Here is a 15322-nt window from a genome sequence, read left to right on the forward strand (position 1 = left end):
AAATCTTTTACGTGCTTATGGGGATGATTTTTTCTTTTTTCTTTATTAGTTGCTCTACCTCCCTAGTAACTTCTGGGTCATCAACATCTTTGGTATAAGGTGAACCCAATCATTATGTGGAATCTGAAGTCAAAGAAAGATTCTCCCTCTTGTATTTATAACATAGCTTTAAATAAATCCATTTCACTAGAACTTAAATGAAGGTGAAGTTTATTAAATAATTTTGTGGAGGTGAAGCTTTCTTTTTACCCACCAGGACTATATGTGAAGAAAAATTGCTAAATACGTTCTTTTTCTTTAGGTGCATTTCTTGATAACTTGCCTTTATTCTTGTTCTGTGATAAGACTGTTATAAATGGCCAGTATTATGGATGGCACTGGCATTATAGAGTGGCATAAATTAAATTCTCAAGACCTTTTACAGGTCAGTCTTATTTCTGTTTTTGTTGTCATTGTTGATTTGCTCTAAATGACTGAAATTTTGACTTCTAATAATACCTGTTGATTTATGGGTCACTGCATTAAAATATTTTACATATATTTTGTTTATTCTCCAGGAGTATGATTGTGGTATTCCACAGTCAATGAACATGTATTCATTCCAGTTCCTAACAAAGTTTTACTTTCGTTAACGTTGTTAATGTTCTATCATTTTGCCATTGTTTTCCTTTGCTAACATTCTGTATTATCTGATATTGTTCTGATTTTGAAAATAGCCTCTGGTTGGCCTTTTCTTATTTCTTATCAATCTTTGACATATTCATTTTTTTTTCCTCTTTCCCCCTTCTTCCTTCTCGTGATGTTATCCCTTAGGAATTGCTCTCTTCACAGCTCTTTTTAAAAGTTATTATTTTATTAAATTTTTAATAAATATATGCAGTACAAACTTCTAAAGCTAAAAACAGTATGCAAAAAGGCTCTTACCTCTGGCCCCTAGCCAACCGGTTTCCCTCACCAGAAGCCACCACTGTAGACTGTATCAGTTAGAGTGATGTTATAACTGACAGACAGTAAGAAAGTGATCTGTAAACATAAATCATAGAGGTTGAGAGGAGAATAGAAATAGTCATTAATGAAGTAGAAAGAAGCACCAACTAATGAGAGAGTCACAGAAGGAAGCGCGTAGCCTCAAACATGGTAGAAGATTATTGTTGGGCGAGGAAAGCCTATGTCACATTACTAAAAGTAAAGGGTATCATTCCAGTTCACTTAAGACCTGAATGTGCTGCTTCTGAGTTGTTTCTTCTTCTCCTGTACTTTACATACTGACAGTAAAGTTCCCCTGCTTTACGTAGTTGGAGCATATCTCTACTTCTTGTTTGAAGAGCCATTAATATACTTTACAAACAAAGATGGGTCTTTGCTGTGTTTTAAGTGCATCTTAAGCCATTTTTTTTTTTTCAGCCATAGGGAGATTTCTCTGTGCTTCTGTTCTACCAAGTTAATAAAATGTGCAGGATGATAAAAGGAATGGAGCTTAAAATGAAAACATTTGTAATGTTTTAATCATACACTTAGTTGAGTTGTAGATAATTGCCTAAAATGTTATTCTGTCTCTCTGAAGAAATATTTTTAAAACTTTTAGCTCTCAAGAGGAAAGGAGAAAAAAAATAAAGCATTCCATTTTTACCAAGGGATGAGATACTGAAGGTATATAATGTGTAAAATAGAAGATAAATATCAGAATGGATAAAATATACCAAATATGTTTCTACCAACAAGAAATTAAAATTGACTTTTAAATTCTAAAATCAGTAAAAAATATTTTTCCATTTTATAGTCAACAAAGAAACAAGAGGAAAAGCTACCTGTTATGCATTGAATTGTGCCCCTCCCCCCTCAAATATGTAATGAAATCCTAAACCCTGCACCCGTAAACATGACCTTGTTTGGAAGTAGGGATTTTTTTTTTTTTATGTTAATAAGATCATACCAGTGTAGGGTAGATCCTAAACCTAATCATTTCTAAGTTATAAAAATACTAGAACAAAGAGAGACACATACAGGGAGAAGATAGATCCAAGGAATAAGAAGAAATGGCAAGGATCTCCGAAGATCATGGGTAGAAGTCAGAAACTAAGAGAGAGCCTTACAGAAACCATTGATATGGTTGAGACCCTGATTTGGACTTCTAGCTTCCAGGATTGTGAGAAAATAACTTTTCGATCTTTAAAGACACCCACTTGTAATATTTCTGTTACAGCAACACTGTAGGCAAGGTATTACCTAATCTATAAAAATTTTAAAAATGAAGTAAGGGAAAGCCCATTTTACTACCACTTTCTTAACAAATATGAAATCAAAGGGGAAAATTAAGAAGAAAAAAAAAACCTCTGTGAGTGTTATGGATTGAATTATGTCACTCCAAAATGTATGTCAACTTGGCTAGGCCATGATTCCCAGTACTGTGTGGTTGTCTACCATTTGTGATCTGATATGATTATCCTATATGTCGTAAATCCTAAACATTCTATGATGTTGATGAGGCAGGGTTAGAGGCAGTTATGTTACTGAGGCAGGACTCAATCTACAGGATTAGGTTGTATCTTGAGCCAATATCTTTTGAGATATAAAAGAGAGAATTGAGCAGAGAGGAGAGGGACTTCATGGCACCAAGAAAGAAGCACTGCAAGCAGAGCAGGCCCTTTAGACCTGGAGTCCTTGCGCTGAGAAACTCTTAGACCAGAGCAAAATTGATGACAAGGACCTTCCCCCAGAACCGGCAAAGAGAGGAAGCCTTCCCTGGGAGCTGGCACCCTGAATTTGGACTTCTAGTTTCCTGGACTCTGAGAGATTAAATTTTTGTTTGTTAAAGCCATCCGCTTGTATATTTCTGTTATAGGAGCACTAGATAACTAAGACAGTGAGTTAAACAAAAAACTAAAAAACTAAACCAATTCCCAGTGTTATTCTTAGCCTACCCACTGCTCGGGACTATTTACAAGTCACCTTGATCTTAACTCTCCATAGCACTCCTAGCTCTGGGTTCTTTCACGCCTTGAAAATATATCTGTGCTAGAACTTACAAGAAAAATATCTGGAGGTGTGGCTTTCAGGTTCAGAACTTCTGATGTCAGACTTTGAACTTGAAGTCATTCCCCGGTTTTAAAGATAACATTTTGAATTCTCCACATAATCATTTTGAACATTGATTATCTCATCAAAAGTGATAAAAATATATTTTCAAAACAAAGATTGATGATGTAAATCTATTTACAAGCCACATGACGTTTTGAAGAAAATAAACAATATTAACTACAAGAGGACTTTTTAACATTTAAACCAAGCTTCAACATCTCATATATATTTATCATTTTTCATAAAAATGGGAGATACGTTTGAAGGGAGATAATGTGAGAAATTGTTTTGATAAATGCAGAGTGTTTCATAAATCTCCATGTGAGCATAAAATATTTATATTTTTTGAGCTGCTAATAGCCCATATTTCTTAAGAGAGACACCATAGGAATTATAAAAGTTGAGACCTTCGTACTTAATACTTAAAGCATACTTAAAAGCTGGAATTGGTTAACTAGATTGTTGAGTAACATAGAATTAAAACCAACCACAGACATATTGGTAAAGCAATAGTGATAGATGAATAAAATAGATGGTTTAAATTTATTTAGAAACAAAAGAAAACTCCATTTCCAAATAGGGTCATATTTATAGGTACTGGGCTAGGACTTCCACATTACCTTTTGGGGGACAAAATTCAACCCATAGCACCATATTCTGACACACATTTACTTTGTGTTGAGCATTTTCATTGCTAGCTGCATACCTCTCTGTTTTTGCCTTGCCATCTACAACACAATGTTTTCCTACTTGCTGGTTTGAAATTCTTCAGATTGCTAATGTAGCTGCACTAGTGGGGACCATCTTGGCCTGTTGTGGAGACTGGGATAGGATACCCCAGGCCTGACTGTGGTCGTGTGTGGGCCCAATAAAACTTTTCTGAGAAAGGGAATGGGATGAGTATAGTTAAGAAGGAAAGTGAGAGCCAAAAGTAGGGCTGGTGTACAAAGGAGGTTGTAATAAAAGGAACTGAAAATGGGTATCAGTGCAGAAGCCTATTTGTAAGAACTGGAGTGCACATAGGCCCAGGGTCTCTGAGTCTCACAAAGAAGATGGGTGTCTGTGTTTCAGAAGGGCCTGAATGACAGTAGATAGGAGGAACTCAGGAGAAGTTAAGCTCCTGCCCAGGTGTGGGTTAGTACCCATAAATAGAGGCAGAAGCAAGCTTGTCAGAGCAAGAATCCATGGGGATAGATTATGGACAAAGAATTAGGCTGGGAGGCGGGGCCAAGATGCCGGAATAGACAGACACCTCCGACAAGCCCTCTTACAGCAAAGACCAAAAAAAACAAGTGAAACAAGTATATTAATGACAAGCTAGGAGCCCTGAACATCAAAAGCAAAGTTAGAAAACGAACTGAGTGGCCGGCGGAGGAAGAGACAGTACAGAAGCAGAGAGGAGTTACTGGACCTGAATCACCAGGAGCCCTCAGGCACCATTCCGAGGAGCGGTTGTGGCAGACTGATACTGGCGTTCAGCCGCAGTTTCCTCAGGGAGAAGCAGCCAGCTGCACAGCCTACTCACACCTCCAGATCCAGAGAATAAAAGTGCTCTCGGCAAAAGCTAAGCAATTGCATATATTTTACCCTGCCCTCCACTCCCAAGCTAGCTTCAGCAGCTGTTAATTTCCCTGGGCCTGAAATAGGCCCCATTGAACGTCTAGAGCCATCCTTCTGGCCTTGGAGAAGGAATAAATTCACAGTTGGGGAAAAAGATAATTTTCCAGCTCCACGAACCAGGGGAGCTCAGGACAGAAACGGTTCCTGTCCAGGCATAAAAGGTCCGTGGACTTTGAGTGTCTTTCCGCCTTGTATGAACTAGTGTGGGCCTATTCCAGGACAATAGGCCCTTGTTGGCAGGCTATAGCTGTTTCAGCTTTGCGGTGGAGAGGTGGGTGTTTGACGTTTGACACAGCTTTGCCTATTAAACAGGATCCTCACCTACCCACTTCAGTGGCCTAAGGACTATTGGAACCACTCAGGTCACCCAGCCACCTGCTACAGGAGTCCAAGAATAACTGGTACCTCCCAGTCCTTACAACCAAAAACATTGGGTGCTCATGGTCCATCTGCAGAACCCACCCACCTGTATGCTCTAGGGAAGAGGGACATGCTTTCCTCAGAAACACTTGGGGGATGATTCTCAGCCCTCTGTCTTGTTCAGAGTGTGAACCCCTGCTGCTACCAGACACTGGTACTTACACCAATCACCCTTGCCCCCTAAGACTGTAGGACAGAGCCTGTACCACAAACGTGATGATCAGCTACCGGGACACCTGAGCTAAATTCATACAAGAAAAATGAATGGACTCCTAGACTGATATGCCTGATAACAGCTAATACAATAATTTATAGATGGCTCAGAGACAACAGTCAATATCAAGTCACATAAAGAAACAGACTGTGATTGCCTCAACAAGCTCTCAAAACAAAGAATCAAGGGATCTTCTAGATGAAAGTGTGTTCCTGGAATTACCAGATGCAGAATACAAAAGACTAGTATACAGAACCCTTCAAGACATCAGGAAGGAAATGAGGCAATACGCAGAACAAGCCAAGGAACACACAGATAAAGCAATTGAAGAAATAAAAAAGGTTATTCAGGAACATAATGAAAAGTTTAATAAGCTGGAAAACTCCATAGACAGACAGCAATCAGAAATTTGGAAGATTAACAACAGAATTATAGAAGTAGACAACTCAATAGAAAGTCAGAGGAACAGAAGAGAGCAAGTGGAATGCAGAATTTGTGAACTTGAAGATAAACATGTGGCACCAGTATATTTGAAGAAAAATCAGGTAAAAGAATTAAAAACAAATGAAGAAAACTTAAGAATCATGTGGGACCCTATCAAGAGAAATAACCTACAAGTAATTGGAGTACCAGAACAGGGAGGGATAACAGAAAATAGAGAGAATTGTTGAAGATTTGTTGGCAGAAAACTTCCCTGATACCATGAAAGATGAGAAGATATCTATCCAAGATGCTCATTGAACTCCACATAAGGTAGATTCTAAAAGAAAGTCACCAAGACATATTATAATCAAACTTGCCAAAACCAAAGATAAAGAGAGAATTTTAAGCGCAGCTAGGGTTTTTTAGGGATAAATGAAAAGTCACCCACAAAGGGGAGTCAATATGAATAAGCTCGGACTACTCAGCAGAAACCGTGCAGGCAAGAAGGCAATGGGATGAACTTTATATAAAGCACTGAAGGAAAAAATTGCCAGCCAAGAATCATATATCCAGCAAAACTGTCTCTCAAATATGAACTTGAAATTAGGACATTTCCAGATAAACAGCAATTTAGGGAATTTGTAAAAACCAAACCAAAACTACAAGAAATACTAAAGGGAGTTCTTTGCTTAGAAAATCAATAATATCAGGTATCAATCCAAGACTACAACACTGAACAGAGCAATCAGATGTCAACCCAGACAGGGAAATCACAAAAATAAATCAAGATTAAAAAATGCTCAAAATAGGGAACAGTGATGTTATTAAAGAAGACAACATTAAAACAATAAAGAAAGACTAAGAAATGTAGTCATAGATCTTTCATATGGAGAGGAAGAGAAGGTGATACAAAGAAATAAAAGTTAGGTTTAAATTTAGAAAAATATGGGAAATATTAAGATACCCACAAACGAGACAAACTATCCTACACATCAAAATAAAACACAAGAAAAAAATAGAGATTCAGCAGAAAGAAAATCAACAACGAATATGAGGAGAAGACAATATGTAAAGATAAACTACTTGGCACAAAAAATAAGTGAGAAAAACAAGCTGTCAACAACATGTAAAAAAAGACATCAAAATGATAGCACTAAATTCCTACCTATCCATAATTACACTGAATGTAAATGGATTAAATGCACCAATAAAGAGACAGCGAGTGGCAGAATGGTTAAAAAAAACATGATCTGTTTATATGCTGCCTACAAGAGACACACCTTAGACTTAGAGATACAAACAAACTAAAACTCAAAGGATGGAAGAAATATATCAAGCAAACAACAATCAAAACAGAGCGGGAGTGGCAACATTAATTTCTGACAAAACAGACTTTAAAGTTAAATCCATCATAAAAGATAAGGAAGGACACTATATAATGATTAAAGGGACAATATACCAGGAGGATATAACTAGATTAAGTATTTATGCACCCAATGACAAGGCTGCAAGATACATAAAACAAACCACCAGCATTGAAAAGTGAGATAGACAGCTCCACAATAATAGTAGGAGACTTCAACACATCACTTTCGGTGAAGGACAGGACATCCAGAAAGAAGCTCAATAAAGACATGGAAGATCTAAATGCCACAATCAACCAACTTGATCTCATAGACATAGACAGAACATATACAGAACACTCCACCCAACAGCAGCCAAGTGTGCTTTATTTTCTAGTGCACATGGATCATTCTCTAGAATAGACCACATATTACGTAATAAAGCAAGCCTTAGAATGCAAAACGTTGAAATATTACAAAGCATTTTCTCTGACCATAAGACCGTAAAAGTAGAAATCAATAACAGAAAAAGCAGGGAAAAGAAATGAAACACTTGGAAACTGAACAATACTCTGCTCAAAAAAGACTGGGTTATAGAATACAATAAGAATGGAATAAAGAAATTCATAGAATCCAATGAGAATGAAAACGCTTCCTATCAGAACCTTTAGGACACAGCGAAAGCAGTGCTCAGAGGTCAATTTATATCAATAAATGCACACATACAAAAAGAAAAAAGGGCTAAAATCAAAGAATTATCCCTACATCTTGAACAAATAGAAAGAGAGCAACAAAAGAAACCCTCAGGCACCAGAAGAAAGCAAATAATAAAAAGTAGAGCAGAACTAAATGAAACAAAAAACAGAAAAAAACAATTGAAAGAATTAACAAGACCAAAAGTTGAAAAACCCTTGGCCAAACTGACAAAAGAAAAACAGGGGAGGAAGCAAATAACCCAAATAAGAAATGAGATGGGCGGTATTACAACAGACCCAACTGAAATTAAAAGAATCATATCAGATTACTATAAAAAATTGTACTCCAAGAAATTTTAAAACCTGGAAGAAATGGATGAATTCCCAGAAACACACCACCTACCTAAATTAACACAAACAGGGGTAGAACAACTAAATAGACTCATAACAAAAGAAGAGCTCGAAAAGATAATAAAAAAAAAGCTCCCAACAAAAAAAAAAGCCTTGGAGTCTGAGACCAGAAGAACTAGATGGTGTCTGGCTACCACTGATGACTAACCTGACAGGAAACAAAACAGAGAACCCTTGAGGGAGCAGGAGAGAAGTGAGATGCAGACCCCAAATTCTCTTTAAAAGGCCAAACTTAATGGTCTGACTGAGACTAGAAGCACCTCGGTGGTCATTGTTCCCAGACCTTCTGTTAGCCCAAACAGGAACCATTCCCAAAGTCAACTCTTCAGATAGGGATTGGACTGGACAATGGGATAGAAAATGATACTGGTGAAGAGTGAGCTTCTTGGATAAAGTAGGTACATGAGACTATGTTGGCATCTCCTGTCTGGAGGAGAGAGGAGAGGGCAGAGGGCATCCAAAGCTGGCCAAATGGACACAAAAAGGAGTATGTAGCAAGGTGTATATAAAGTTTTGTATGAGAGACTGACGTGATTTGTAAACTTTCACTTAAATCACAATTAAAAAAAAAGTCAAGAAGAAGAAGAAAAAAAGAAAAAGCCCTGGCTGAGACGGCTTCACTGCAGAGTTCTACCAAGCTTTCAGAGAAGAGTTAACACCACTACTACTAATGGTATTTCAGAGTATAGAAAATTTTGGAATACTCCCAAACTCTTTCTATGAAGCCAGCATATCCCTGATACCAAAACCATGTAAAGACACCACAAAAAAAGAAAATTACAGAACTTTATCCTTCATGAACTTAGACATGAAAATCCACACAAAATTCTAGCCAATAGAATTCAACAACATATCCAAAAAAATAATTCACCATGACCAAGTGGGATATATAGCAGGTATGCAGGGATGGTTCAACATCAGAAAAACAATTAATGTAATCCATCATATAAATAAAACAAAAGACAGGAATCACATGATTTTATCAATTGATGCAGAAAAGGCATTTGACAAAGTTCAATACCCATTCATGATAAAAACTCTCAGCAAAATAGAAATAGAAGGAAAATTCCTCAACATAATAAAGGGCATTTATACAAAGCCAACAGCCAACATCATCCTAAATGGAGGGAGTCTGAAAGCATTCCCCTTGAAATCGGGAACCAGACGAGGATGCCTTTTATCACCACTTGTATTCAACATTGTGCTGCAGGTCCTAGCCAGAGCAATTAGGCTAGATAAAGAAATAAAGGGCATCCAGATTGGCAAGGAAGATGACATGATCTTATACACAGAAAACCCAAAGGAATCCTCAAGAAAACTATTGAAACTAATAGAAGAGTTCAGCAGAGAATCAGGATACAAGACAAACATACAAAAATCAGTTGGATTCCTCTAAACCAACAAAAAGAACATCGAAGAGGAAATCATCAAATCAATACCATGTACAGTAGCCCCCAAGAAGATAAAATACTTAGGAATAAATCTTACCAGAGATGTAAAAGACCTACACAAAGAAAACTACAGTACACTTCTGCAAGAAACGAAAAGGACCTACATAAGTGGAAAAACATACCTTGCTCATGGATAGACTTAACATAATAAAAATGTCTATTCTACCAAAAGTGATGTAAAGATTTAATGCAATTCTGATGCATATTCCAAGGACATTTTTCAATGAGATGGAGAAACAAATCACCAACTTCATATGGAAGGGAAAGAGGCACCAGAGAAGTAAAGCATTACTGAAAAAGAAGAACAAAGTGGGAGGACTCACTCTACCTGATTTTAGAATCTATTATTCCGCCTGGTACTGGTACAACAGGTACATAGACCAATGGAACAGAATTGAGAATCCAGACATAAATCCATCCACATATGAGCAGTTGATATTTGGCAAAGGCCTCAAAACCGTTCAGTGGGGAAAAGGCAGTCTTTTTAACAAAATGGTGCTGGCATAACTGGATATCCAACTGCAAAAAAATGAAACAGGGTAGTGGGGGGGCCAAGATGGCTGATTAGGTAGATGCTACCTCAGATCCTTCTTGCAACAAAGATGGAAAAACAAGTGAATCGATCACATACATGACAATTTACGAACTCTGACCAACAAACACAGATTTAAAGAGTTGACCTAAGTGACACAGACCGTGAATGAACAACTACGGGGAATAAGATTAATTAAAAAAAAATGCACAAAACAGGGAATCATTGGAGTCAATACGTAAAAGATCATAATAATTAAAAAGAGGGACTAAATACAGGTGGCATAGAACTGCCATATGGAGAGGGATACAAGGCAATATAGGACAATACAAGTTAGATTTTCACTTAGAAAAATAGGCGTAAATATTAAGGTAACCACAAAGAGGTATAACAACTCCATAACTCAAAATAAAAACCAAGAAAAACATAATGACTCAGCAAACATAAAGTCAAATACTATGAAAATGAGGAACACACAATTTACAAAGAAAAACGTTTCAGCACAAAAAAGTAAGTGGAAAAATGAAATTGCCAACAACACACATAAAAAGGCATCAAAATGACAACACTAAACACATACTTATCTATAATTTTGCTGAATGTAAATGAACTAAATGCACCAATAAAGAGACAGAGAGTCTCAGACTGGATAAAGAAACACGATCCGTCTATATGCTGCCTACAAGAGACACACCTTAGACTTAGAGACACAAACAAACTAAAACTCAAAGGATGGAAAGAAATCTATCAAGCAAAAAAGAGCAGGAGTAGCAATATTAATTTCTGAAAAAATAGACTTTAAATTTAAATCCACCACAAAGGATAAAGAAGGACACTACATAATGATAAAAGGGACAATTGACCAGGAAGATATAACTATATTAAATATTTATGCACCCAACGACAGGGCTGCAAAATACATAAAACAAACTTTAACAGAACTGAAAAGTGAGATAGACACCTCCACAATGATAGTAGGAGACTTCAACACACCACTTTCGGAGAAGGACAGGATATCCAGTAAGAAGCTCAATGGAGACACGGAAGACCTAATTGCTACAATCAACCAACTTGACCTCATAGGCTTAGACAGAACACTCCACCCAACAGCTGCAAAGTATACTTTTTTTCTAGCACACGTGGAACATTCTCTATAGTAGACCACATATTAGGTCATAAAACAAACCTTTGCAGAATCCAAAACATCGAAATATTACAAAGCGTCTTCTCAGACCACAAGGCCATAAAAGTGGAAATCAATAACAGAAAAATTAGGGAAAAGAAATCAAATACTTGGAAACTGAACAAGACCCTGCTGAAAAAAGACTGGGTTATAGAAGACATTAGGAGGGAATAAGGAAATTCATAGAATGCAACGAGAATGAAAATACTTCCTATCAAAACATCTGGGACACAGCAAAAACAGTGCTCAGAGGCCAATTTATATCGATAAATGCACACATACAAAAAGAAGAGCCAAAATCAGAGAACTGTTCCTACAACTTGAACAAATAGAAAGTGAGTGACAAAAGAATCCATCAGGCACCAGAAGAAAACAAATAATAACAATTAGAGCTGAACTAAATGGATTAGAGAACAGAAAAACAATTGAAAGAATTAACAAAGCCAAAAGCTGGTTCTTTGAAAAAATTAACAAAATTGATAAACCATTGGCCAGACTGACTAAAGAAATACAGGAAAGGAAACAACCCGAATAAGAAACAAAATGGGCCACATCGCAACAGACCCTACTGAAATTAAAAGAATCATATCGGATTATTACAAAAAATTGTACTCTAACAAATTTCCAAACCTAGAAGAAATGGATGAATTCCTGGAAAAACACTACCTACCTAAACTAACACAATCAGAAGTAGAACAACTGCCTAACTCATTCTATGAAGCCACCATTTCCCTGATACCAAAACCAGGTAAAGACATCACAAAAAAAGAAAATTACAGACCTATATCCCTCATGAACATAGATGCAAAAATCCTCAATAAAATTCTAACCAATAGAATTCAACAACATATCAAAAATTTAATCCACCATGACCAAGTGGGATTTATACCAGGTATGCAAGGCTGGTTTAATATTAGAAAAATCATTAATGTAATCCACCATATAAATAAAACAAAAGACAAAAACCACATCATCTTATCAATTGATGCAGAAAAGGCATTTGACAAAGTCCAACACCCATTTATGATAAAAACTCTCACCAAATAGGAATTGAAGGAAAATTCCCCAACATAATAAAGGGCATCTATACAAAGCCAACAGCCAACATCACTCTAAATGGAGAGAACCTGAAAGAATTTCCCTTGAGAACGGGAACCAGACAAGGATGCCCTTTATCACTGCTCTTATTCAACATTGTGCTAGAGGTCCTAGCCAGAGCAATTAGGCTAGACAAAGAAATAAAGGGCATCTGGATTGGCAAGGAGAAAGTAAAATTATCTCTATTTGCAGATGACATGATCTTATACACAGAAAACCCTAAGGAATCCTCCAGAAAACTACTGAAACTAGTAGAACAGTTTGGCAAAGTCTCAGGTTATAAGATAAATATAAAAAATCACTTGGATTCCTCTACATCAACAAAAAGAACATCGAAGAGGAAATAACCAAATCAATACCATTCACAGTAGCCACCAAGAAGATAAAATACTTAGGAATAAATCTTGCCAAAGATGTAAAAGACCTATACAAAGAAAACTACAAAGTACTACTACAAGAAACTAAAAAGGACCTACTTAAGTGGAAAAACATACCTTGCTCATGGATAGGAAGACTTAACATAGTAAAAATGTCTATTCTACCAAAAGCCATCTACACATACAATACACTTCTGATCCAAATTCCAATGTCATTTTTTAATGTGATAGAGACACAAATCACCAACTTCATATGGAAGGGAAAGAAGCCTTGGATAAGTAAAGCATTACTGAAAAAGAAGAAGAAAGTGGGAGGCCTCACTCTACCTGATTTCAGAACCTATTATACAGCCACAGTAGTCAAAACAGCCTGGTACTGGTACAACAAGAGACACATAGAGCAGTGGAACAGAATTGAGAACCCAGATATAAATCCATCCACATATGAGCAGCTGATATTTGACAAAGGCCCAGTGTCAGTTAATTGGGGAAAAGATAGTCTTTTTAACAAATGGTGCTGGCATAACTGGATATCCATTTGCAAAAAAATGAAACAGGACCCATACCTCACATCATGCACAAAAACTAACTCCAAGTGGATCAAAGACCTAAACATAAAGACTAGAACGATAAAGATCATGGAAGAAAAAATAGGGACAACATTAGGAGCCCTAATACAAGGCATAAGCAGAATACAAAACAATACCAAAAATGACAAAGAGAAACCAGATAACTGGTTTCTTCCATGATCTCCTAAAAATCAAACACCTATGCTCATCTAAAGACTTCTCCAAAAGAGTAAAAAGACCACCTACAGACTGGGAAAGGATTTTCAGCTATGACATCTCCGACCAGCACCTGATCTCTAAATCTATATGATTCTGTCAAAACTCAGCCACAAAAAGACAAACAACCCAATCAAGAAGTGGGCAAAGGATATGAACACGCACTTCACTAAAGAAGATATTCAGGCAGCTACCAGATACATGAGAAAATGCTCTCGATCATTAGCCATTAGAGAAATGCAAATTAAAACTACGATGAGATTCCATCTCACTCCAACAAGGCTGGCATTAATCCAAAAAACACAAAATAATAAATGTTGGAGAGGCTGCGGAGAGATTGGAACTCTTATACACTGCTGGTGGGAATGTAAAACGGTACAACTACTTTGGGAATCTATCTGGCGTTATCTTAAACAGTTAGAAATAGAACTACCATACAACCCAGAAATCCCACTCCTCGGAATATACCCTAGAGAAATAAGAGACTTCACACAAACAGATATATGCACACCCGTGTATATTGCAGCTCTGTTTACAACAGCAAAAAGCTGGAAGCAACCAAGGTGCCCATCAACGGATGAATGGATAAATAAATTGTGGTATATTCACATAATGGAATACTACGCATCGATAAAGAACAGTGACGAATCTGTGAAACATTTCATAACATGGAGGAACCTGGAAGGCATCATGCTGAGCGAAATTAGAGGCAAAAGGACAAATATTGTATAAGACCACTAGTATAAGATCTTGAGAAATAGTATAAACTGAGAAGAGCACATACTTTTGTGGTTACGGGGGGGGGGAGGGAGGGAGGGTGGGAGAGGGTTTTTTACTGATTAGTTAGTAGATAAGAACTTCTTTTGGTGAAGGGAAGGACAAAAATCAATACATGGAAGGTCAGCTCAACTGGACTGGACCAAAAGCAAAGAAGTTTCCGGGATAAACTGAATCCTTCAAAGGTCAGCGGAGCAAGGGCGGGGGTTTGGGGACCATGGTTTAAGGGGACATCTAAGTCAATTGGCAAAATAATTCTATTATGAAAACATTCTGCATCCCACTTTGAAATGTGGCATCTGGGGTCTTAAATGCTATCAAGTGGCCATCTAAGATGCATCAATTGGTCTCAACCCACCTGGAGCAAAGGAGAATGAAGAACACCAAGGTCACACGATAACTAAGAGCCCAAGAGACAGAAAAGGCCACAGGAACCAGAGACCTACATCATCCTGAGACCAGAAGAACTAGTTGGTGCCCGGCCACAATCGATGACTGCCCTGACAGGGAGCACAACAGAGAACCCCTGAGGGAGCAGGAGATCAGTGGGATGCAGACCCCAAATTCTCACAAAAAGACCATACTTAATGGTCTGGCTGAGACTAGAGGAATCCTGGCGGTCATGGTCCCCAAACCTTCTGTTGGCCCAGGACAGGAACCATTCCCGAAGACAACTCATCAGACATGGAAGGGACTGGACAGTGGGTAGGAGAGAGATGCTGATGAAGAGTGAGCTATTTGTATCAGGTGGACACTTGAGACTGTGTTGGCATCTCCTGTCTGGAGGGGGGATGGGAGGATAGAGAGAGTTGGAAGCTGGCCAAATTGTCACGAAAGGAGAGACTGGAAGGGCTGACTCATTAGGGGGAGAGGAAGTGGGAGTACGGAGTAAGGTGTGTATAAACTTATATGTAA

At 37.6% G+C, this 15322-nt stretch overlaps 1 protein-coding gene across 2 annotated transcripts in view; it reads left to right on the plus strand.

Annotated features, from left to right (window-relative positions):
• KCNH7 (potassium voltage-gated channel subfamily H member 7) overlaps positions 1 to 15322 on the plus strand; it is a 561862-nt gene that overhangs the window by 99749 nt on the left and 446791 nt on the right. The gene's annotated exons all lie outside the window — the stretch shown is intronic.

This window comes from Loxodonta africana, chromosome 6 (genome assembly GCF_030014295.1).
Source record: "Loxodonta africana isolate mLoxAfr1 chromosome 6, mLoxAfr1.hap2, whole genome shotgun sequence".
NCBI classification, from domain to species: Eukaryota; Metazoa; Chordata; class Mammalia; order Proboscidea; family Elephantidae; genus Loxodonta; species Loxodonta africana.